This window comes from Erithacus rubecula (genome assembly GCF_903797595.1).
Source record: "Erithacus rubecula genome assembly, chromosome: 15".
NCBI classification, from domain to species: Eukaryota; Metazoa; Chordata; class Aves; order Passeriformes; family Muscicapidae; genus Erithacus; species Erithacus rubecula.
In genome coordinates this window covers 1613978-1639511 of record NC_136667.1, presented here as the reverse complement: position 1 = coordinate 1639511, position 25534 = coordinate 1613978, and the positions used below count along the sequence as shown (strand labels likewise).

General features: G+C 40.0%; 1 long non-coding RNA gene across 1 annotated transcript; it reads right to left on the bottom strand.

Moving 5' to 3' along the window:
• Positions 1 to 948: 948 nt before the first annotated feature.
• LOC306808452 lies at positions 949 to 24118 on the bottom strand. Its single transcript, XR_013776044.1, has 3 exons — positions 23994 to 24118; positions 1361 to 1457; positions 949 to 1080 (listed from the first exon to the last, which is right to left on the bottom strand). It is a non-coding gene; the product is annotated as an uncharacterized lncRNA (long non-coding RNA).
• Positions 24119 to 25534: the final 1416 nt, after the last annotated feature.

The following is a 25534-nucleotide window of genomic DNA, read 5'->3' as shown; positions in this document are numbered from 1 at the left end:
ATCACATGAAATTACTTCAATGCCTTTTCCATGGAACTCACTCCTCTCTCCAGCAGAATCACTTCAAGGTTATTTCAAGTTCATGCATCCAGTTTCTGGAAACGAGAGAGGGCAATGGATCAAGAGCAACAGGGCAGTAGCTAAATATTTGAAACATAGAGCTGTTGATTAAAAAGCAGTAAAAATTACAAACCAACCTGGGGGCCCTTTTCCCTCCAGTTTTCTGGAGGTTCCAAAGCACTGGGCAAAACCAACATTTCCATCAAGAGCAAATACTAAACAAATCTGCCATAAGTACTAGTTTATTTGCCATAAACACAGTGCACAGAATCTTGAGTAAAAACAAACTTAACAAAAAGCTGCCACCTGACTTTTCCTGCCAAGCTAGCAATCTCTGTGTAAGAGTTTCTGGAGGAGCAGCAAGGAGGAGGAAAGCAGCTTACCCTGCTATGCTAAAAGCCACCAGCAAGAGATAATTCCCTCTCTCCTCTCTCATTCCCAATGCTGCTCTTGGAAGCAGATTTATTTTGCACTTCCAGTGTCTAATAACAGCTGTTATGCATTTATTGTCCCACTATCCTGACACAGTAATGTTATCCCACTTAACTCCCTGACTCTTTCTGACATGAAAGCTCACCCACCATGGCATTGTCTGATGCTGTGACAAACTGGCAGTGACCTGGGGCTCTTCCAGAGCTCACTGCACTCCATTTAACCCCAGTGCTAATGGGGACGAGTCATTACAGGCTAATTGCTGGCAATCACAGAAAATGCCCCGTTTGAACGCCTGGATTGGCAGAGGCTTTGCTTTCAGACAAGTGTTTAAAGCAGCATTGCTCTGCTGGTTTATTCCTCACCTTAGGGGTGGTTTTTGGACACTCCCAGAGTCCATTTCACAACATTCTCAGTCTCATTCTCACAGATCTGTGCTCACCTTCTGCTCATCTCTCCTGTGGCTTTGTTAGAATTTCTGATTCACCCATCACATGGCTCTTCATGCAGACCCCAAATGGTGGGCACAGACAAATCTTCAGCATTATCAAGCTCCACCAATTTCACCATTTTTCCAAATTAATTTGACTGGGAAGCGTGGAAATGAGGAGGGATACTGAAAGCATAATGGGCTTGTCCACAATTCCTATTTCTTTCCAAAATCAAAGACTCATTTTATAAAACTTTTTCAGTGTCTGGTCTTTTTCAAAGACAAATGATACACACAGCTAAAAATCTTCATTTGTTTGTAGCAAATGATTTTTAAGAATAAAAAATTAGATATTTCTAGCAGTCATTTCTTCATGTCCCCAAATACCCCTCACAACAGAGTTTAAAAAGTCAAACTCATACTAGATACATGACTTACCTTGCAAAATTCCCTAAGGTTCTCATGAATTTCCCTTTTTATGTCCTGGTCACCAGGTGTTTGTACTCTGGTACAGTGAACTGGTTTAGAGTTTAATCTAAAAGTGGAAAAAAAATTGGGGACAGAAACAGAGGGTGATGAAGGTAAAAAAGGATATTTAGAAAAAAGAGTAAATATTAATCACAAACAGTTAGTTCATCTTTTCTTATGGGTGAGCAATAAATTTAAAAAAATAAAGTGGAAAAGCTTTTTGAGCCATATTTTTCTAAGATCTGCAGTTGTTATGTCACACAAAGTGGTATTTGAAAGGAATTCTGCTTGGATGAGGAATGACAAGCTGAGGTCTCTCTTATTTAGGCAAACACCCCCACGGTCCAGCAGGCATAAAAGTATTTGTTTATTCCATCTTGTTACCTATTCTGTATTACCTATTCTCCTAAAACATGAAGTAGCACACTGTGTAATAGCTTCTGCAGCTTTCTCTGAAAATCCTCCCCAAACAGCAGCTTAATCTCTTTAAACACTTGTCCAACATTCTCTGCATGCATTGACACCATGGAATGTCTTCCAATAATAAAGAAAAATAGCAGCATGGCATTTATTTTATTTTTCATTTCCCCTGAGCTCTAAGTCATATTTGCAAGATAATGATGACTTCATGAGTGATTAACCCATCATGTGCCTAAGACAGATAGAAGTTGTTTATTCTGCATTTTAACAGCCAAACCAGAGAGGGTGGGCTTGTTTTGGCCATTTCATGCTGATTATTTTTGGTATTAATATGAAAATCTCAAATCAGTGGGGCTGCCTTGAATACTCCTAAAGACATCAGCCACAGAGAAATATATCAGCCTTTCCTTTCAATAACAAAATGAGATAAAACAAGGAAACAAGCTGGAATGAGCATGCCATAAATATTTTTCAGAGCAGACACTCTTCACACATTACTCCTGACACAAAGTGACAGATAGGCACAGTGTGGGTGAGCAGTGGGTGCCTGCTCTGATTCCTCCTTCATTCTCTGGGATTATTTTGCTCTTGCAGGAGCAGCTGAGATGAACACAGAGGATTTTCTGTTTGCTTCTCAAATGAGAGTTTGTCTTTCCCTGAGCTCTGAGCAGTCAGGCTCTGGCACAGCAGCACAGCCCCTGCTCCATCCCAGCTCCATCAGTTTGGGACAGATATAAACCAGCCTTAAAAGGCCATCTTTAAAAATAAATCAATTGGAGGAGTTCCTCATCCACCTGTAAAACAGCAGATAGAAGCCCAAGAGACCATTTAAAATAAGACAGGGGTATCCAAATTGGGAATGTCTCAATATTGGGAAGAGCCACAATTCATTTTTCAAGCAAAAATACCAAACTAAAGGCACCAGTTATTTCTGAAAAATAGCTGTGTCTCAGGGTCACATAAAACTTTGGAATTTGGGGTTTTTACAGCTAATCATAGCTCCAAGTCAAATTAAAGAGCACGAGCTAATTGAGCTCAGAAGGAAATATATTCAGCTCAATCCCTGCTGAAGCACTGCCACCTTCTTCATGCTGGCTTCTATTTAAACATGGAGAAATGACTCTTTAAAAAAATAAAAAATGTGAATTTGAAACCACTTGGGAATCAGCAGGATCAGAAAACAGCCACTACTTCTTAAAAGGAATTGGTCAGAGGAGTACTGAATCAGCAGGGGTAAGACCTGGGTGAAAAATAAGAATACTGATCAAATTTGTAGCATTGCTTTAGTCACTGCTCAGACACTTGAGGCAAGAGAGAGATTTGGGAGGTAGATTGTCAGCCAATATCACCTCAAACAGCTCCAGTGCAGCTGACTTAGCCAGGTTTACAGAAGCTTTTGATCTCAGGGAATGGAGGATTTTCAGAAATCCTTTAAATTGCAGAAGTCAGAGGGAAGTGATGCAGCTCAGGCTGAGATGGAGCAGAAACATCCCCAGCTCAGGGAGAAACACAAGCACAGATCAGAGCACCCCAAAAACTCCAACAACTGCAAAAACAAACCATTAACCACCAAATTCAAGCCAGAAGAGTTTCCTCCAGCCTCCCAACTCTCTGGTACCAGTTTTGGTCCAGTCCCTCTCCAGGCTGCACCTTCCCCTGCAGGATTTATAAACCTGCAAAACTGGAACCACAGAGTTCATCTTAGTGCTGCTGAACACCTCCTCAAATCTCTCTGGCAGACCATTTCAAACAAAAAAATCATCATTCTTTCACAAGGAAATCAAACTAACATGCAACCCTTGTTCTCACACAGCCTTTCTTGTCTCCACTCTCTCAGAAAACTTTCCAATCTGAAAAGCAAGTTGTAAGGATAGTTCTAAAAAGAGACCAACATAAACTCAGAAATGAAAATAAAAAGCTCATTTCCACTGTCCTTGAAAAGAACAGAGAATACAGAACTATTTTTGCCCACAGTCTAAAAAAAGGAAAAAGTTTTTAAAAAAAGGATCAAATCATTTAAAATCAAATAGATATTTCTATATAGAAAAAGATACCAAAATAATCCCAAACAGGAACAAAGAAGATGCTCATCTGTTCTTGACTCCTGTAGTTTTCAAATCCTTGTTTTACTCTGACAATCCACATTGACTTCTGGCACAAAGGACTCCAACCAACTGATAAAAAATCTTGGTAAAAAAACCAAAACAACTTAATATTTCAAATTAAAATTAACAAACAGATCACAATTAAGCTTTCTTCAAAGACTATGCAATGGCAGATTATTTAATAAAGGTGTCACTTTTTTCCTTTCCTGAATTCCTCATTCCAAATCTTCTATTTGGTCACTTGGATGTATTATCTATATTCACAATAAGAAGTCTGAAGAGAACACAAGTGGTGAAGGATGCTCCCACTATATTAATTTAAAACCAAAATTCCTGACATGGAAGTTCTTTTTTGTAAAGTTGCAAATCCCAAGGAAAGTTTGGATAAACTCTGCTCCCTAGACAAGTTTACTACCATAAACTATTAATGCATTTATCTGTTGGTTTGTCACACATCTTTTTTTTCCTCGCATTTTTCTACAAAATTAGGGTAAAAAATAAATACTCAGCTGGAGGATCTGAGTCCTTCAACAACATTCTGCATTACAGCTCCGTTTTAAGGTTGGTTTTATGCACTGTAAATATAATTTCTGCTAGTACTTAAAACATTAATCCAAATCAACAAGACTTAAGGGCACCTGCCAGTTCAGATTTCAGAGCAGCATTTTAGCTGACAGCAACTTAAAAGTCAGTTTAATGTGTACAGAGTGGGGAATAATTCTTAAGAAACCCACTGAAATCCTGTTCTATTGGAGCCCCAGCCAAGGCATTAATTAGAGGAACTGGAGGTAACAATTTAATCAGATGCTGGTCCAGCTTCTAGTGAGGGGTTTGTGAATGTCAGGTTTGCTCTGCCCAGCAATTCCAGCAATCCCAGCAATTCCAGCAATTCCAGCAATTCCAGCAATCCCAGCAACTCCAGCAATCCCAGCAATCCCAGCAACTCCAGCAATTCCAGCAATCCCAGCAATCCCAGCAACTCCAGCAATTCCAGCAATTCCAGCAATCCCAGCAATCCCAGCAATCCCAGCAATTCCAGCAATTCCAGCAATCCCAGCAATCCCAGCAATCCCAGCAATTCCAGCAATCCCAGCAATCCCAGCAATCCCAGCAATTCCAGCAATCCCAGCAATTCCAGCAATCCCAGCAATCCCAGCAATTCCAGCAATTCCAGCAATTCCAGCAATCCCAGCAACTCCAGCAATCCCAGCAATCCCAGCAATCCCAGCAATTCCAGCAATCCCAGCAATCCCAGCAATTCCAGCAATCCCAGCAATCCCAGCAATTCCAGCAATCCCAGCAATTCCAGCAATTCCAGCAATTCCAGCAATTCCAGCAATTCCAGCAACTCCAGCAATCCCAGCAATCCCAGCAATTCCAGCAATTCCAGCAATCCCAGCAATTCCAGCAATCCCAGCAACTCCAGCAATTCCAGCAATTCCAGCAATCCCAGCAATTCCAGCAATCCCAGCAATCCCAGCAATTCCAGCAATTCCAGCAATTCCAGCAATTCCAGCCCCCTCACTCCTGCAGAGAGGGCTCAGCACAAAACCTGCACCTGCCACACCTGGGAGTGCACAGGGAGAGGGGAGAGAAAGGAAAAGGGAATTTGGTGCTGCTGCTGCAGCTGCAGGTCAAGGGGAGCAGCACAGCCTGGTGTCCCCACCCCAAGGAATTGTCACCCCTGAAATGTGTCTCCATTCCAAGGAATTGTCACCCCTGGTGTCCCCATCCCAAGGAATTGTCACCCTGCTGTGTCCCCACCCCAAGGAATTATCACCCTGCTGTGTCCCCATCCCAAGGAATGTCAGCCCTGAAATGTGTCTCCATCCCAAGGAAATGTCACCCCTGAAATGTGTCTCCATTCCAAGGAATTGTCACCCCTGGTGTCCCCATCCCAAGGAATTGTCACCCTGCCAATGTGTCCCCACCCCAAAGAATTGTCACCCTGCTGTGTCCCCACCCCAAGGAATGTCAGCCCTGAAATGTGACCCAATCCCCAGGAATTGTCATTCCTGGTGTCCCCATCCCAAGGAATTGTCACCCCTGCAAGAATTCCACAGCCACTGCCACGTGGGGATTTGGCACCACCTTGGCACAGATCTCACCAGGCAATAAATAATAATAATAATAATAATAATAATAATAATAATAATAATAATAATAATAATAATAATAATAATAATAATAATAATAATAATAATAATAATATTTTTGCTCAGAGAACTCCCCCAGCCTCTGATATCCATTTCTGCCTGACAGATTCAGCAGCACGTGGGAAGTTCAAGGAATCATTTCTCAGGATGGTTTTGCTCTGCTGCTCAGGATCCCTCCCCATCAGCTCTGCCAGCACAAACAAACCAGGCTGAGCTAAAGCAAGACCAGATCTGCAGTGACAGTTAAAAGTCTGCAAGGCAAGAGTTCCATACAATATGTAGCTAAAGGACTGCTGAAGAATGTTAATTAAAACATTTTACCCCATTTATTACTCATGCACTATCCATAATTCATAGATCTTTGAGAAGTCAGACTAATTTTACCATAATGATCTTAAAGATGGCTGATAATTGGCAAATATAATTCTTGCCAGAACTTTGGGGGCTGAAGCTACACGATGAAAAAAAAAAAAAAAAAAAAAAAAAGCAAAGAATTCAGATTTTTAGATACTGAACTAATTTCACAGAAAAGAAAGCTTGCATATTTAGCAGGAAGCCATCAAAATTCAAAATAGGAGCCAGCTTGAAATAAATGATGTCTTATTTTAGTAAGCAAATTTTGTTTAATTGCTCTTCAGAAAGGAATCCAGCTTGTAATGGAAGATAAAGTTTTCAGTGATCAGTGCATAACAACAAGCATAGCACAAACATAGCACAATAAAACCCATTCCCACCATGCAGAAACTCAATCCAGAGCACTGTGGTTCAGAGATATCAGCCATCCTCACCAAACCAGGGCCAGCTCTGCCATGAAATCTGAACTGAGTGTTTCTCTGAAAATCCTCCTGAAATACTTAAACCCAATTCACCACAATGCTGTTCCCACTCCACCCAAATCGAGCAGCTCTTTTAATTATTGCAGCACAAACAAGTGTTCAGGGAGCTGAGCCCTTTGGGGGGATTGTGCCCAGTTAAAGGCAGCCAGAGCAGCTCAATCCTCTCAACTCTCTAGATTGCCACAAAGAGATTTTCACACCTTCTTATGGGAAAACTCTGCCATCCTCCCTGCTAAAAACAATTATCTGTCAGAGCTGCAAGTTGGGCAGGTTGAACAGTGCCAGGATTACATCCCAGCATCTCCAGCCCCCTCCTTCCCATCCCCACTGCCACACAAAATATTTAACATTTTCTCTGCTCTTGTTTGTTTGTTCTGAAGTTTGTCTTTCCTCATTAGGGATATTTGCATTCCTAGGGAAGCGTGCACCTGATTTGCATGTTTGTTAAATCAAATAATATAAATGGTTTTGAGCATTGGTGCACTGACAGAATGTCATGATGTAAATAATGCAAGAGTCTCTCAATGATTTCAGCACGTCTCTCTCTCAGGATAATTTGTACAACTGCTGTATTGTGGCATTATTAAGAAAGTTATTTTCATGCAAGCCAAAAAGAAACAGTTACCAAAAAAAGAAAAAAAAAGTCTTAGCTTAGAATTTTGCCCAACTTCCATAGAAGAAGAGAATTAAACGAGTGAGGGGGAAACATATTAACAAGTCAAGGGAAAAATTTAAAGAAATAGAGTTAGAATTGTGCCATCAGCAGACCTCATGACTTTCCTCCTTTAATTCTGGTTCTGAAATGTTGTTTTGTGGAAGTCAAACCACACCTTGATTTCCATGGGCCCACAAATACCATGCACCTTCAAGGATTTTTTTCTTAATGGAAATAAATTATTTTTTTGTCTTTCCTGCTGCTCCCCTTCGAACACAGGGAGAGCTCTACCAAAGCCCAACACCACCAAATATTTATTTTTAGGTAAATAAGCTAGTAAGAAACACCCATCCAGATCAGGGCAAGATATTCTTACAGGATAAAGGGCAAAAAAATTCATCTACCTTTTCCCCAAAACTGAAGATTTCAGCCTTAGAATGCTCATGGGAGAGATGGGAACCAAACATGTGGCTGTAATTCTGCAAAAACAACATTATTTGACCTTCAGAGGTTAAAATGACACAAGTCACAGCACCAGAGTCCCTGTTTTGAAAACTCCCTCCCATCTTAGCTTTCCTCACCCCTCAAGAAAGGGGCATTAAATAAAGTTGGCTCTGTATCCTCTTACCAAATAAAAAACATACTTGCTTTTCCATAAAGCAATAATAATAACTTTATATAGTATCTATGAATATAAATAAGCACATAATCATTATTCCTAAATATAGAAGAACAAAAAAAAAAAAAAAAGTTCTTTATTTTATATACTTTTTTTCCCCTGCAAAAATAGGGGTAATTTAAAAATCAGATACTGGTATGAACACATTGAAAATATCTTTATGTCATAAACACAGTAATACAAGTCTGGCTTTGAATATTAACATCTCAGATTCAGGACTTTAAATCATGTGTACAGTGTGCACACAGTGAAAAACAGAATATTGTTGCTCAGAAGATTAATCAAAAGCAGGAGCCAACTTGGAAAAACAACCAAAAAAACCAGATATGCCTTAGAAGATATTTTTCCTCCAAAATCTTTAAATCAAGCTAAACATGAAGAATGAAGTGAAATACAAATACATCAAGTTAAATCTGAAATATGACAGATGAAACAACTGAAAAATACCCAGATGTGGTATTTCTTCTGCTCCTAGACTAGGAAACTGTGGAACCTTTGCTGCAGGGGAAAGGGGGACTGGGGCACCAGCAAAGGAAATAGAAATAGAGTTAAAATTATGGAAATCTAAGGTTACAGTGATAGGTTTAGGGCTGTAGGAAATTTTCTTGGATTAACAGAGCTGCAGGCTGCTAAAGGAAACAGCAGAAGCCCAGGACAAACAAAGGAAAACCTTTGCCTTAGAAAAGTCTTGGGAAATGGTTCTGTGGAATTCAAAGTACTGAGAGCAGCAAGGTTCTCTCATCAGGGGATCACACAGTATCCAGGCAAACTGCATTTGTGAGGAAAAGTGAGGGGAGGTGTTATTGTTATCCCAACAGCCATCTCCTCTCAGCTACTACAGAGCAAGGCCATTAACTTCTCCAGATTTTCATTGTTTTACCTCCAAAACCATGGAGTGTGTCAAAGCTCCCATGCCAAGGATAATTGATTTCTTATGTCAGATCCAATTGTAACTAAGGATGTTTGGAATGGGGTTAATGATAGAAATCATTCTCTTCTGCTTCCAAACTCGTGATTTATCCAGACAAAATCTAAATTTCAAATTATTAAACATAACCTGGATATTTACAAGGTTGAAAGAAAGAGCCAATTTCTGGTGGCCAAACTCCATCATTTTGCTTATCTGAGAAAAACAAAAACTCTAAAAAAGACCATCACTTAAATATTATTTATACTGCTTGACAAGCATTGGAAGAACAGCCCACAGCTGGAAGTCAGGCCCTTGATGCACTTGCTTGGTAAAACTGGTTTGCCATTTTGTGCAGATAATGAACAATTTCCATATTGAGAATTTGCCATCTCTAAGAGCACACTTGCCTTTGTGTTCCTATTTCATTTACCAAGTCTCAAAGTAAACAAATGCATCCCATGTTTTCTCCCCAAGCCTTCCTCCCCTCTGCTTCAGCCTTTCCTGCCTTGCAGAAGAATTTGCCCATTTTTCAGTTTGGCTCAGTGTTTTGTAAAGGCAAGAGGCATTTATAAGGCAGATTTACAGAGCCTGCAGCCAGGTGAATTTCTGCTGGTGTGGCAGCTGAACATATTTTCTTCCCCTAATGTCTGAGGAGCTGATAGCTGCAGTCAGATAACAACAGAGCAGCAGCAGCTCTGGGAGGCACAGCAGCAGCCCAGGGAAGCTGTGTCTGTTCAATGGGCACAGGGTGAACACTGTGCCATTCTTGAAGCATAATTCACCAAACAATGAGTCACTGGGTGAGCAGGTTCTGTTCTGCTCTGTTTCAGAAAAGCTGCAATCCCCTCAGTGGAAGAGAAACTGAACATTGACTCAGCAAACCAGTGCAGCAGCACACGGAGGAACACACTGGGAGCTCAGCTATGAAAGGCAGAATTCAGGATTATTTCATCACCTTGCAGGTTACAGAAAGCCAAGGGTAAATTGTTGCTATAAGTAAGTTATAGTGGCTGCAGAGCTGGACTGTACAATGTCCATTTTCATTAATAATCATCCTGCAAGTAATTTGAATGTTAATGAGAAAGCAAAGAAATGAGTTCTCAGAGTGGGCTCAGTGCTGTCCACTTGAAAACATCCATGCTGCAAAAGCCAGTGAGAGTATTCTCTAAGATTTCAAACAATATCAATATTAATATGCTTTATATTACTCACTAAATCACACGTGATTAGGGAAGTCAGCATTCTGTCTGGTAAATATTTGCATTACATACAGAGCTAACAATGTTTTATAGAATTTTCTTTTTAAATGTACAGCTAGATGCTGCTAATATGCCTGTCACAATAAAAAAATACATTCAAATTCATGTTTTACATGAAAATCCTAAATCTTTATATACATTATTATACTGCATGCAGGAGCAAGCATGTTTGATAGAAATATTTTTAAAAATGCAGCCTTATTTCTCCTAAATTCCTGTTTCTTTGTTCTGAATTCCTTCCTTAGGAAGAACTCAAGAAGAAGGAGAAAATGAATTGATTAGGAAAGAGACCAACACAAGCGTGGTGAAAACAGCAAAAGCACTGCAACAGTTCTTTATCATTGCTCACTCTTCCAAAATGACAACTTTATATAACACTAAGAAGAGCTGACTGCTTCCTATCCCATTCTACTGACAGCTTTTGGCATCAGCAATTATGACTCAATTTCAAACACCCCAGAGAGCATCTGAGAGGGGCCAGCTCCTTTCTAATCAGCTATGAAACAAAACAAAATGGCATTTGAGTTCTGCCTGGTCATTCTTCACCTCCTGGATTATCTGAGGGGAAAAAAAACCCAAACAAATAAAAAAAAAAACAAACAAAAGAAGTTGGTAAGCAAATGAGAAAGGCTAAAAATGCAATTAAAGCAGAGAAGAAGCAGAGCAGAAGCACTGGAGAATGGTGACTGCTGTAAATCCTGAAATGACAGGATGTTTATTCCAGATGAAGCAGCACTTACTTCCACTAAAACCAGCCATTTATTTCTCATGTATCTTTCCAAACAGGATAAACTGGAGGAGGGAAGTTGGTAAATTTTATCTGCATAATAATTCAGGCATGGTGTGACAGCATATTTCTCACCAGCTTCCCAAACTATTCCACACCCCACAGAAACCATCCATGTTAATAAAACCAGAAATACCAAGGCTGATCAGCACCAAATCAGATGACTTGTGAGCAAACAAAACAGATTTGTGGCAGTTATTTTTCCCTGTGTGGATAAATTTTCTTTTTTTTTGTCTCCTAAAGCACAATAAGCATCTTCCAGGAGCAATACTGGGCATTCCCTGAGTTTGGTATTGATATGATTGAATTGTTCAGCCCTGGGGTGTGCAGGTAATCTAAGGGACAGCATGTGCTAATTGTCTCCTGACACTTGCACTTTCTGACTTCCTACCAGGCAGTTCTCAGGGCTGCTGATGTCATTTACACTCCTAAAAAATGCTTATTAATAGCAATATTTCAATTATAACTGTGAAAAGCTATTATTTTGCAAACCAGGTTCTGTTAAATGAAACTGCCCTTTTAATTCTGGGCTCTGTGCACCTGTATTCCAGTGGATGTTGGTAACACCATTGTGTGTGATCACTTAAATCAGACTTTTCCCACAGGATAATGGGGTGTAGTGTGTGTGCCCACAGATGATTACACAAATCCAAAATCATTTATCTGGGGGCAGTGAGAGTAAGAAAGGTGCAGCTCATCCACAAGGGGAAATATTGCATCTTTTTATAAGCCTCTGACTAATAATTCTCTTTAAAGTGCTGATCAACTTGAGCCATTGGGACTTCACACAGTGACATCCCCACTGAGCAAAGATTAACAGAATTTTCAAGGAGCAGCTTCTGGCATAGCTCCATGGTGGCCAGGAAATAATGGCACAATTCCTGCTCCAGTTTAAACTGTTTATCTTGCTTACACAAAATAATTCCACGAGGTGCATGGGGCCGTCTTTTCTGATTTAGGGATCCAGCCTGCAGGAGAAGAAAGCTCAGAGAGAAGTGTTTGGAGTCAGACAGCCATTCTCACAACAAATGTTCATGTTATTGTCCTCCAAGGGGTTTCATAAGCTGCTGCCCTACATCCCTGCTTTGAAAGCTCCTTGTCTTGCAGTGGGATTCTCCCATGGCTCCACCAAAGGGGCAGGAAAAATTAAAATATACTGATAGAAAATTGAGCCACACTGAAATATCATGCCAAGGAGGTTTAAGCAAGGGTTCATTGTCTCCTCTTTCTCCCCTAACACATTCAGTGGTTAGAGACTCATTAACAGATGACATCAGAGCCAAAATTCTGCCCTCAGCCATTATCTCAGAGAGAAAATATGTCAAGAAGATTCATCTGGACAGCTTCTCTGCAGGAGCACACAGGGCAGGATAAAGCACAGCCCACAGGAGACATCTTACAGAGCTCCTACAAGTTTTCAGCCTGGCTGAGGGATTCCTGCAAGTGAATGCAGCTCCCACCCCCCTGAAGGTACAGCTTTGCAAACCTCTAACTACAAGGCTGGGAACATAATGAGCTCCCTGCAGACTTCTGCAGAGCACATGCAGAGGGATGTGCAAAATAGAAAGTAATATTGCTAATTAGGCAGGAAAAAAGCCCTGTAATTCTCCTCCCCAAGCAGCTGGGCACTCCCCTTCCATGGAGGGCAGCGGGGTGACCTTGTCCCCAAAAAGCTCAGCCCTGCTGGGGAAGAGCTGCAGCCACAAAAGCTTAAATGGCTTTCTGAAACTCTGCTTTCAGTGCTCCTGGGACACCAATGGCTTCTTTCAGGAACATTCTCTAATGTCTCCACTACAGAACAAGTGGCCAGCTCCTTTATTGACAATTCTATTGATGGCTTAATAGCAGCAAAAGAAAATAAAGATAAACTACAGTCACACACAGAGCTGTTTCCTGCAGCACATTGATTAGGGAGTGGGGAAACCATCAATGGAAGTCAATCCACAAAATCAAGTTACTACCTCAACCCCCAGTGATCATCTCTTTCCTGGAACTCTGCATTTTATAATTTAAAATACCTTGTGCTGTTATCTGTAATAAATGAGGTTCAGTTCAAGCCATCTTAAGTGTCATGCTGAGATTTAAATTCAGAAAGAATTATTAAAACAGAGTGACCATCCATAATTGAATAACCTCTATGATGAAAGACTGGGCAGGAAATAATAACCCCTCACAAATACAATTTAATTGTGGTAAAACATTGGGAGCTTCCTGGAAGTTTTTAGGGAAAAAAAGTTTCTCTGGAAATATCAATGCAGTAAAGCCCAACTTCCCAACAGAAATCTCATAGGATGCATCACACATTAAAATCTTGTCACAACAGCCCCACTAAGTGTTTGAAAAGGCAGAGTTGCAGCACCCTACACCTACTGTGGACCAGGAATCTGCACATCTGTCCTGGCTCAGTCATCTTCACTCATTAACATGGGCTGCAAGCTGGGCATCACATAAAATCTTGGATTTAGCACGACTTGGAATAAGACATTTTTTAAAAGCCAGTTTCTGCAGGCTTGAAGTTAATTTGGAAATCAACACATCTGCCATGGTGGTGCATTTCTCTGAGTGTAGACATTAATACATTTCTGCTAATGAATACTTAACCAGAAAATAAAACATTTATAACTGAAGGGTAATAAAGTTGCATAGCTGAATAATAAGATTAAACTTGATCAGAAATTTGAAAGCTTGTTACTTATTTCTTTGTGTTTCCTTGAGCAGTTAACTCAGAGGTAGGCTGCAAGAGGAAAGAAACACAAAACCAAATCTGACTAACAGAAAAGGGGAAAAAATGAAAAAAAAAAAAAAGAAAAAGAGGGAGAGAAACACTGGGAAAGAAGCAGCAGAAATTCCTTCCCAATGCAAATTCTGGTATCAAAAGTCAGGCAGAGTCTCCCAGCTCCTGAAGCAAAACCAAGAGAACCACAAGACAAACAGCCCTGCTGCAGAAGTTCTAAGCTGGAATGCATCTCCCTGGTAATTCTCCCTGAGAAATTTCTCTGCATGTAACAACTTCTTTCACACATAATTAAGAGCTGTCAGGATTCAGGTAAAGAGTTGCTGGAAGTGGGATACTAATTGCAATCTTCCACTGGGAATAGATGTAATAAATAGTAAAGATCTTTCACCAAACCTGCCTTGAGAACAGAACTGCTGTCGCTGTCACCTTCCAAATCTGCTCTGGTAATTTAACTCAGGAACAAGGAAAAACTTTGCTGGATGCTGTTGTGCATATAAATGTGAGCAAAAAGCTAGAGACTACAGAAGAAATTCAGATTAACTGAGCTTTTGTAGGGCTGGGTGTAGGTGCTGTTAAAAAGGGTGGTATTTCCCAGCAAAAGTTCTCATTTTTCACCAACTTTTTCAAGGAAGAAAACTGGTGAATTCTTTTTAAATAAGCAAGACTGCATTTCCTTAAAGCGAATAAATCTACATGCAGCATTTTTGCTTACTCCCTTTCCTTTGACACCTGGAACACCTGTGTGAATCTGCCTGCCCATGGCTTGGCACCACAAACATGCAGGGTGTCCTCCCTCCCCAAAACCACTCCCAGTGATGGGTAAGAGCACAGAATCCCTCCAAGGGCAGCTGCAGTGTTATTCTGAAGAGATGTGTTTGCAGCCAGGTGTTTCTCCTCTAAGAGCTGCATCTCCAGAGGGATTTCTCTAGAATGGCAATGCAGGTGCTTCACACCCTCCCTGTTCAGAGTGAAATTCCTCACTACTCTCTCCTGAGCACTGCTGGAAGCCTCAGCCATTAAACTGTTGTACAGAACCAGACAAAAGTTAATACAGTTAAGATGTAATGCTTTGAAAGATGACCCATGAACCAAGACTTTAAAGTTGATTTTTGCCTGCTACAGCTAAATGGACGTTTATCAAATGCTATAGAACAGAAAAAGCAAAGTGATGAACACCTCATGCAGAACAATTGCATTTTCTCCTCTCTAACAAAGTAACATTCATCATCTCCTTCCTTCCCTGCCACATCCTCCTATTTTCTTCAAGTGATGCATTTGAAGATGAACATTTTGCTTTGCCATTTTATCTGTCAAGGCACTCAAGAGAAATCAATAATCTAATTCACTAATGTTTCGAGTCAGTGATTTCAACACCTACATTCTCTAAGTGCTGCCTCTTTCCACTTGCACCAGTCCTGAGGTTAATTCTTTCAGCCCTGCCCCACATAACACTCAGAAATTGCTCCAGGTGCCTTTGACTGGCAAAATGCAGGAACCTGGGACAGCCAGGAGATAAAGGTTCACAGAGGTCTCATTCTTCAGGGTGAAATTCCCATGGCTGATGTTCTTACAGTGATCTAGGATAGCCTCCAGTTACAGCCACTTGGTTTTGCTGAGAAGTGGAAATTCTGCTGATCTTCCCCCAAAGATCCAATTAATAGTTGTGTAAAACTTCTTTGAACGTGTCAGATGATGCCAAGAACAGCAGTAAAGAGGTCAGGATGGAGTTTTAGAACAGATTTTTCTTGTATCTTAAAGAACTGTTACTGGAACCAGCCTGAAATGAATCCCAGTCCCAACCAGCTGAAGTTGCTCCTGTTATAAGAACTTTTCCTACCATCTCTGCACTGCTCAAAGTTTTCTGTTCTGCTGAATAAGAATGCACTTTTTTGATGAGTTATCCAATTTTTACCTTCCCCTTATGGTTGTAGGGCACATTCCTCAAATTATCAATAATTATGTTCACATGGAAAGTCTCCATTGACCTCTGGGGATCTTTTCAAAGTTTCTAAGATATAACATCAGGCATATTTTTAAATTTTTGTTTCATAAGTTGAGAATTTAAAAAAGAAAACAAAATTCAATTAAGAGTTAACTCAGTTAAATTCAACTTGAAAGCAAGTCCTATTGGGATCTCTGTAGGGTCTCAATATTTCAATAGCTTTGTCTATAGAGCTTGGTGCATGAATTAAAATAGTTCAAAATATTTAATAGCATTTTTTAAAAGTTCAGCTCTATGTAAAACAGTCTTAGCTGCTCTTTTATGTTGGTGTAGAATTTTTCAATTTACTTAGACTGCAGAATTCCTTTTTCCCCACCCTATAGATCAAAATTACACTTTGTCCAAAGGAAGTTTGATTGGCGATAAGTTCCTGGGAGAAGCCAAAAAATAAGAATATCAAGAGTAGAGAAAGAGTTTAATCCTAAACTACATTTATTGGCAAAGGGAAGAGAAAAGAGGAGGCATCATGTGAGTGACTGGCTGCTTCCCACACACCATGAACAGGTTCTGGATCCTCATTAAAACATCTGGGAGTTGTCTTCAGTTTGTGTCTGCAGCCTGCAGGGATTGTGTTCACCAGCACCTGCCAAAAATCCTGGTGGAGCAGAAGCCACTATTTATTAACAAATAAAAAGGGAAGCAGTGATGTGCAGAGCAGCCCTGCCACAGAAAACACTGGTTAAATGATGCAGGAAATTAAAGGAGGATTAAAGGAGGAAATTAAAGGATCCTGCAATGGATGCTGGCAGATCTCTGAGATGCCAACGTGCTCCACATCCTCTCACCCAGAAATGTGTAAAAACTCTTGGTATCTGTCAGAGTTTGGATGGGTCCTCTCATTCTGGTCACTTAAATCACAGTAGTGGACAGCCAAAATAATCCCTGGGCAAACACACAGGCTGAAAATAAACCCTGGAGTTTACTACTACTCACTTCCAACAGGGAACATATGGAAAGAGATCTGCTTTTCTTTTTCCAGCACTGAAACATTTCTCTGGCTGTGCACTTCAAGTTATGAGCAAAAGGTAACTTGTATAGATTTTCCTCTCCTACAAATCTTAACAGGTTTCTGTGGTTTTGAAAGGGGTGTTGACAGAATTCTCAAATGGGTTACAGTGCCAGAGAACAAAAAGAGAACTGTGATCTTTTATTGAAGAAGTGAAAGCCTAAATTCAAAGACAATTCCAGCCTTAAAGAACCATAATGCAGGAGATGTAATTTTCACTTGTCAAGGTGTATTTCCTTGTTTGAAGCCTTGGTTTATTCTGGCTGGCTGCAGAGCAGAATACAAAGCCTGATGTTCCAATATGTTCCAATGAACCAAAGAATTTGCTAGATCTAGTCAATAAATGTATTTTTGTAGTGTTTGAAATCCTGCCCCACACTTTGGGCTTTTATGATCAAATACCTGACTTGTCCAACTCCACAAGAGCTGTTCAAATTCTCTAAAAGAATTGAGAGAAACAGGAACTTTTAGGATGAAGTCCTGGTTTCAATAACACCAACACCCTTCTCTGGCCTGCCTAACAATGGCAACCATGTTATATTTACAGGACATTTATCAGGTAGGTGCAGCACCACAAATTCACCCCAAACCACCTCCCAAAAGACCCACTTCTGTAACAGCCATTAAGGAAACCCTTCTGTGAAATACCTGTGTGTGCAGGTTGTACACACAGAGCTCTGATGAAGCTTAAAAATGGAGACAATTTGTTTCTAATGGAACACTGGCAGGACTTTCATTACCTTATTTTAAATAAAAAGCTAGACAAGTAAGAAGAAATTAAATATCTGAAGCAATAACAGGAGTGTACAGAGGGGGAAAAGTGACATATTACCACATTACCATTTGGAGAGACATCTGTACTTTGCTGCCAGAACTCCTGAGGATTCTTAATTGATAAATTTCCATTCCACAGTTCACATGTCTAAATCACCAGTTGCAGACTTTAGGACTAAAAGTCATAAATGCTGGCTTGGACATATGTCTCTGTGAGTTATCTTCTTTGGGATTTTGATATTCGGATTTGAATGTTACCACCACCATCCCAAATGCCTCTGATCAGCATAAAGCTAATTATATGCTGCTATTAAAGGAGATTATATTAGACACTGACAGTTGGAAAGGCCTAATGACCAGATGGATAGAAAAATAAGAAATCAAGCCATGTTGTTCTGTAATAAATTTGCCAGAATTTTTATAGGCATTTTTATCATCAGCTTCATTATTTCATCCTGCCATAAAAAAAAAGAACCAAAAAAAAAACCAAACAAACCCACAACAACAACAACAAAAAACCCCAAATCTAAACCTAAAAAAGAGTCAAGATAGAAAATGCAATTAAATTTATCCTGTCAGCATAATCTATCATTAATCAGGCAGGTCAGTGCTGTTCAAAAGGTGAAGGTTCTTCTGAATATCCAGAATGAGCTTGCAAACCACAGACCTGAAATAATGGAACAAAAATGTGCATTTGTGTGCAAATCCTCAGAGAGAGAGTACTGAGAACGGAGAATCATTTATTTCCTCTGGGTTCTGCATGGCTGGGATGACCAGGGTGAATAAGAGAAGCTGAAATGGAGCTCTGGAAGTCATTTAGTCCAACTCTGGACTCAAAGGAGAGACAAATTAAAGGTTACTGCTCAGGGCCTTGAGAGATTTTGCATTTTGTGGAGTGTGAGTCATAAATTTCAGTCAAACAGGTATATTTGAACCTCTTAACAGAAGTCAAAAAAAGAAAAAGAAAGGCAAGCCCAGATTCCCCCTTTCAGACAGCAAAGAGCCATTTAGACAAGTTAAATGTTGATTCTTTGCACTGCCCTTTAACACATCACCAAACCCACCAGCAAAATCAACAAACCACTTGAGCAATAATGTGATCCAGGCATGGGGTGCAGGAGAAATAGGAAGGAGAGTTCTTTTTTTCATATTTTTAAAAGCTCAAAAGCTGAGAGCTTAGGCTAGCCCACAACTCAAAAGAGATTTAGTGTAAGAAAGAAATTAAATAAATGATTAGTGCAAAGAATACAGCAGACAACAGCAGGTAGCTGGTCAGGTTTTTTTCTAGCCAAGCTTAGTTCTCATGTTTTACATTCTGCCTCTGTCTGGCACTTGCTCCATTTGTGAATCAGAGATCAAAATCCCTAAATAAACTTATATAAACTCGACCTTTAGACCCCTTTTAGAATTCTGCAAACCTCTCACATGTATATTAGCAAAAACCCATCCACACAAAGCCTCCACCTCCCCTCAGTTCCATTTTTTTCCCCATCCTCCTGCTCTGATCCCCATCCACAATCTCCAGTACTTTGTATTGGACTCACCCTGGGCTGCTTTGGAGATTGATTAATAATCAAAGCAGAGTTGAGGCATTTAATCAATCTGAACAACAGATTATTGCTCTGTGCACCACAAAGAAAGACAGATTATCCTTTTATTATTGATTCCAGCAGCCATGCTCCTGCCAGCTCCATTGCTTTCATTTATAAATATTTTTGCTCAGCAAGTTTTTGACTTGCACCAGTCTTAAAGACAAAAAAAAAACATTTGTTGGGGTTTTATGCTATTGAGCAGTTTTCTATCATAACCCCCCTGCTTTTCCTGGATGATGGAGTAGCTGCAGCTCACATTAACCTATTTACAGCAGCGAACACCCTGAGCACACTCACACCTCCCACACTCCCTTCCATCTTCCCTTTGTTCAGCTAAAATTGTTTCCATCTTTACTCCTAACAGATCTACAGAGGAGTAGTTATAATTTCCAGGTAAGCACCCCAGTTGTGTCATTTTCCAGAAGGGGAACTTGGCACTGGAATGCCCAAATGGGACAAAAATAATCAAAATAATTAATTCAAAATGAAAACCAGCTTGAGTTGAGCATAGACACAAAATCACCAACACAAATCACTCCAAATGGTCAAATAACAGCAGATATAAAAGTCTTTACAGCCTTTAGATTGAAATTACTGTTAAAAAACTTCAAAATGTAACAAAGACTTTCAGCAAAGTCAAAGAAGAAAAAGGAGAACCTCACTTCTATGCCCACAGAGCAGGAGAAAATTGGTGACTTTTCCCTGCTGCTAGGGAAATGAATTTGAAGTAGGCAACTCCTCACTGTAAGTTAGTGAAGGACTGCATCACACCACTCAAATGAAATAGTTTCTGGTACTGCATTGAGATTTTTAAGCAAAGATAAAGAATTAAGAGAGAGAGTTCAATGAATTAGATGACCTCCTCCTTCTACCCCATTTTTTTTTCTGATTGTATAAATGCTTTCAAATAAATTATTTACAGACATTGTGCTAGAGATAGGATTTGTTTATTCTCAGATTTACCAGAGTAAAATCAATTTCATATGAAACATTTGTGTTAAGAATTTGCTCTTTAACCTTACCTTGAAGGAGAAATCCATTATTCTCTGCTGCAAATCTGTGAATGATGAGCCAAGATGCCAATGCAAAACTGAGACAACAGTGCCAGTGGGATTTTCATTGTTGTGCCTGGAGACCTTGTGCTGTGTTGACACCAGCACACAAACACTCCAGTCTCTAAATCTGCAACACCTCCTTTCCAGCTGAGCCCCCACCTTTTGGAATAAAAACATCATTCTTCATAATTCATGGGGGAGAAAAAGAAATATATTGGTTTAATCCTGCCTGTTTGTGGGGTGTCCATTTGTTTTCAGAGACCTTTTCTCTTTGGGAGTGACCATCACAGAGGTGCAGCTTCAGCCCAAATAACACAGAATCCTCCTCATGGGGTTGACTCTGCCCTGGAATTGCAGCCCCAAGGTGAAATTCAGATAAAAGATCACAATGCAGTACTAAAAACCTGATATTTCTGTAAATAATAAACCCACAGCTAGTATTAATGGAGTATTTTGTCGCTTAGTGCACTGCTACACACAATTATAGATTCATTATGCATCATTCTTACATATCACAAATCATGGAATCAACAAGAGAATTAAAGATCATCTGGTCCAGCCATAACCCAGCACCACAAGTCACCCCTGAACTGCAGCCCCAAGTGCCACATCCAAACTAAAGTGCCACTCCAAACTGAAATAAATCAGTTTTGAACAGAGCAGCATCTTCTAACTCGACAGAAGCTGAAGCACATTCTTTGCCAAGGACAGTGCAGTTAAAGGATTATGTATTGAGTTGGCCAAAAACCCTAAGATTGTTTCAAACCATTTGCAACAGAGAAAAGTATTCCCACCCAGTACATATTTATATTTATTTCATAATTCTGCCAAAGCACACCCTGAGGAGTTCCTCTCTTCTCTCCACTCTGGTTCAAACCCATCCTGCCAGGCTCTCCCTGTGGACAGTGTCTTTTCCCTTAGAAGACAAAATGATTCATCTTAAATTGCTGTTTGTGCAATGCCTGGCTTCTTCCAGATTCCTTTTGTTTCAAATTCACCTCCAATACCTGGATATTTATCCACCCCTTGTTTTTGGGCAGCAGGTGGATCCCTGTCAGAATGGGCTGAGCCAGGAGAGTTTGTCACATTCCAGGAGAATCCTGGAATTGTCACAATCCAGGAGAAGGACACTGGGGCAGCCTCAGGGTTACAGCTGCTCCAGGGGAACAAAGGAAGAACAAAATGCCAGAAACTTTGATTTCTGCTTCCTCCTGCTGGGGAAGAAAGTCACAATGTGGTGCTGAGAATCTGCAGCTCAGGAAGGGATTTTGTGCCTTTGCCTTCCTGGAAAGGTGGGATCACACAGACAGGAACATTCCCTGGGGCTGCACCAGGCTCTGCAGTCTGCTGCTGCTCCTAAAATGAAAAAAGTTGATGAAACCAGGCCTGGAGCAAGCAGCTGTCCTGAAAGGCTGCAGGGGAAGCAGCAGAGGACAGAGAGGAAGATTTGTTGTGCTCCATCTCGTACATTTTGATCTTTCTAGCAGGAAAGAGCTGAACAGACACATCCCAAAGTTCTGGTCACATCAGATTCTGGCTGTGTGGGCATTACCAGGATTAAATGGTGACAGCAGCACTATCTTTGTGCTTCTAATCCAAGGTTACAAATATAGATTGGTTTTTTTCAGCATTATTTCTAAATACAGAGAAATTGATAAAGTGTTCACAGTAAAGGACAGTGTTTTGAACAGTGTCCCCCTGGATTTATTGCAGTGACTCCTACTCAAATGTCATTTGTCACTAATCCAAATGAACAGCCCAATTTATCAATTACTTCTGTAATATCTATTTATTCCCTGTTTTTCAAGGCAGATAGGCTTGACTTGCACGTTTTTCATTGTAAAAGCCACAGTTGTGATCTGTAAAAATCTAGTTTAATCACATGGCTCAAAGCAATCAAAACAGTGGAATAGAAAGTTTTTATATGTGTATTAAGAAACAAGGCCACAAAGACATTTTCAATAAAATAAACAAAATTTTTCCTGTCAGATCTTTATACAAACGATGCTGTTAATTCTGGATATTTTCTGAAATATTATATGAAACTGTGGGTCAGAAGTAGTAAATATTTTCTAGTAATCTCATCCTGTAAAGGAGTTGTCTGGGTCACTAATAACTGCTGGATGGAGCAGGTAAAAGGTTACAGAGGTGGCATCACCAACAAACACCAGAGATTCCTGCTGCAGAAAGGTTTGTGTATGGCCCTGCTTTGGGCACAGCAAATTTGGATTTATTGTCATTTTAATCTGCATTACTGCAGGGACCTCTGCCTAGAGATGGTGGCAGTATCAAAATACTGCTTGTAAAGATTTATTTCATAATTAATGCATGAAGATAATTTTCAGCCTTGTGTAAGGTCAAGAACACTCAATATACAGTTAGTTGGATAACAAACTAATCCTATAAACAATAGACTTTTCTGCCCCAGAACTTTGATTGGCCAAGTCCTCTCAGTGAGTATCTGTAAGGTTATTGGCATCCTTCTGGAAATGGGAATTGGTTATTTTCTCCCAGTGTTGGTCTGAATCTGCTTTTAAACTGTTTTGGTTTTTTGTTCAATCTTTTCTCTGGGGCTGCAACCTCTAAAAATCACTTTTCACCCACTTTTTTCCAGCAGCAGCCCCACTTTTCACCTGTGCTTCTGTTTGTTGGCAGCTTCAGGAGCCTGTTTGGGAAGTATTTTGCAGATAAAAGCTCTCCTGACTCCAGATCAGCTGGAAGTGCAGGATCAGCTCAGCACAGCAGTGAAATGGAGTCAATGAGAGGAATTCCAGCATTAAATGCAGTTCTGTGCCCTGCTGCCCACAGTGCCTGGCTCCCATCCCTTCTCCCTGGGAATCACACTGAGCTGCTCCTCAGGACCTGCAGCACCCACAGAAGCTGCTGGCACCACACTTGCAAGGACAAAAATTCTAAAGCCAGAAAAAGCAAAATTTTTTAAAAGAGTTACTTAAAATACACATTCCTTCATATCAGGGCTGTGCTGTCATGACCATTTCCATTTGTAGGAGCAGTTTTTGGAAGAATTCTCTGCCACAGGCTGCTCTGCTCTGACTCTGTTTGTTAATTCAGGTTGACATTTGTTCTCAGGAGGCTTCAAACTCACCTCCCAGAGCCCCCAGGCAGAAACATCTGCTTTATGGTGTGTTCCATGCTTTGGAAATTTGTTTCCATTATGTATTTGGACAAAGAGCAGCTGTATTGGATGATGTGGGAAGGGGAAAAAAAAATGCTGTTTAAAAAAAAAGGTGGTGCTTCCAGTTGCTACAATCCTTTCAAATGCCTGAATAGTTTGGGGTTTTTCTGTACCTGGGAATATTTTTTTACAAGCTTAATTGAAGAGCTTGAGAGAAAGAAAATGAGCTAATAGTGAAAAATTGCCCACAGCTCATCTGTGGGTTCAAGTCATTGAAATCTAAGGTGAATTTCCAGCCCACCCCAAAACATATTATATATTATTATCATTTCCTTACATTCTGCCAGGGAAACAGGTTCTCAGGTTAAACTATGAGAGCTGCTTAAAAAATTTAAAATATCTTTTAAATTTGGGAGATACAAAGAAAGGTCTTTATAAAAACAGGAGAAACTCTAGAGAAATGTTACTGCAAGCAAGAACAGGTGCTTATTTACCTGAAAGCTTTTGTTATCTTGACCCTTTTTCCCTCTCCATATCAAACCAAGCTTCAGAAAAGTCTCTTGAAGGAACTGCTGGGGGGAAAAAAAAAATCATCATTCTTTATGTGGTCAATAAAGTCACTGCAGAGAGCAGACACACTAATGGAAGTGAAATTCCCACAGAATTTCCCTTTCCACTGAAAGCAAGCTCAGAAAAACAACTCTGTGTGGGCAGGAAAACTGACTTTTGAAGGTCCTTACAGAAAGGGAAGTGTAAAACAAATAATTTGTGATGCCCATGATGTTTAGTGTATTATTTTCAACATTTCTCATTAACCTCCAAGGGGTGTTAGCATCAGGACTTGCATGCCAGGGCTGGTGGCAGAAAAAAGCAGCACAAAACAGAACTGGAGAGCAGATTTTGGCCAAAAAACACCTGCAGGAACATCAGCAAAAACCAGAGGCTGAGTGAGCACTGTGAGTGTTTTATCCTGAAATCCCAGCCCCTTTCCCAGCCCTTTCAGCAGTACAGGGAAGGGCAGTTCTAGAGAAATGTTACTGCAAGCAAGAATTTCTCCTGATTTGCTAAAGACCTAGAGTATTTTTTTTTAATTTGGTTTTTCTCCTGGAATTAATAGATATTTTTAATGAATTTATTAAGCAGCTTTTATAGCTTAAATTGAGAACCTGTTTCCCTGGCAAAGTGTAAGGAAATGAGACACTCAATAATGTTTTGGGGTGAGTTGGAAATTCCCCTTAAAGTTCAGTGACTTGAACCCACAGATGAGCTGTGGGCATTTTTTTTTTTTTTCACTATTAGTTCTCACTCTTCTTTCTCAAGCTCTCTAATTAAGCTTGCAAAAATATATTCCCAGGTACAGAAACAAAAAAAACAAACCACCTCACCTTCTGCTGCATGAGATATTGTGTGTTCACCCAGCTCAGAATGGCACAGCCTGGAGCTGGACACAAAGCCACACACTGATCCTGAACTCCCAGAAAAACTCAGATTTTTTTCATGTTCTCCTTGATAAACCTGCTGTGCACACCTGCACGTTTATGGGAGTTTTATTCCATCTGCTGAACACCTGTACAGTCAGTTCTATTTCTGCCTGTAGTAGCAGGGCCAAGGATATCTTTGAAAAAATTAAATATCACTAAACTAATTTATATTCATGTGAACACTCACTAAGTAGAATTAAATTGATTCCAAGATACACTATTAATAGCTGACAAATCAAATCAAGTATTTGCAACAGGAAAGTTTTCTACATCTGAATTTTAGTTTAGGAAGTACCGTGTCCAAAATAAAAAACCTATCACAATAACCATATTCAAAGGTGTCCAAGAAAAACAAAACCAGAAAAATCTTGGAATTCTGTTTATCATTCTGCTCTTTTGAATATATCTCTTTTACAATTTTATACAACTTGGAAAATATTAGGAGCAATATAAGCTTTAGATTCCAGGTAGCTTTTAAGGGTGTGAAAGCAGCACATTTTCCCATTAATATATATTCTGTTTCCATAAACAAGTATTTCATGATACCCAACAAC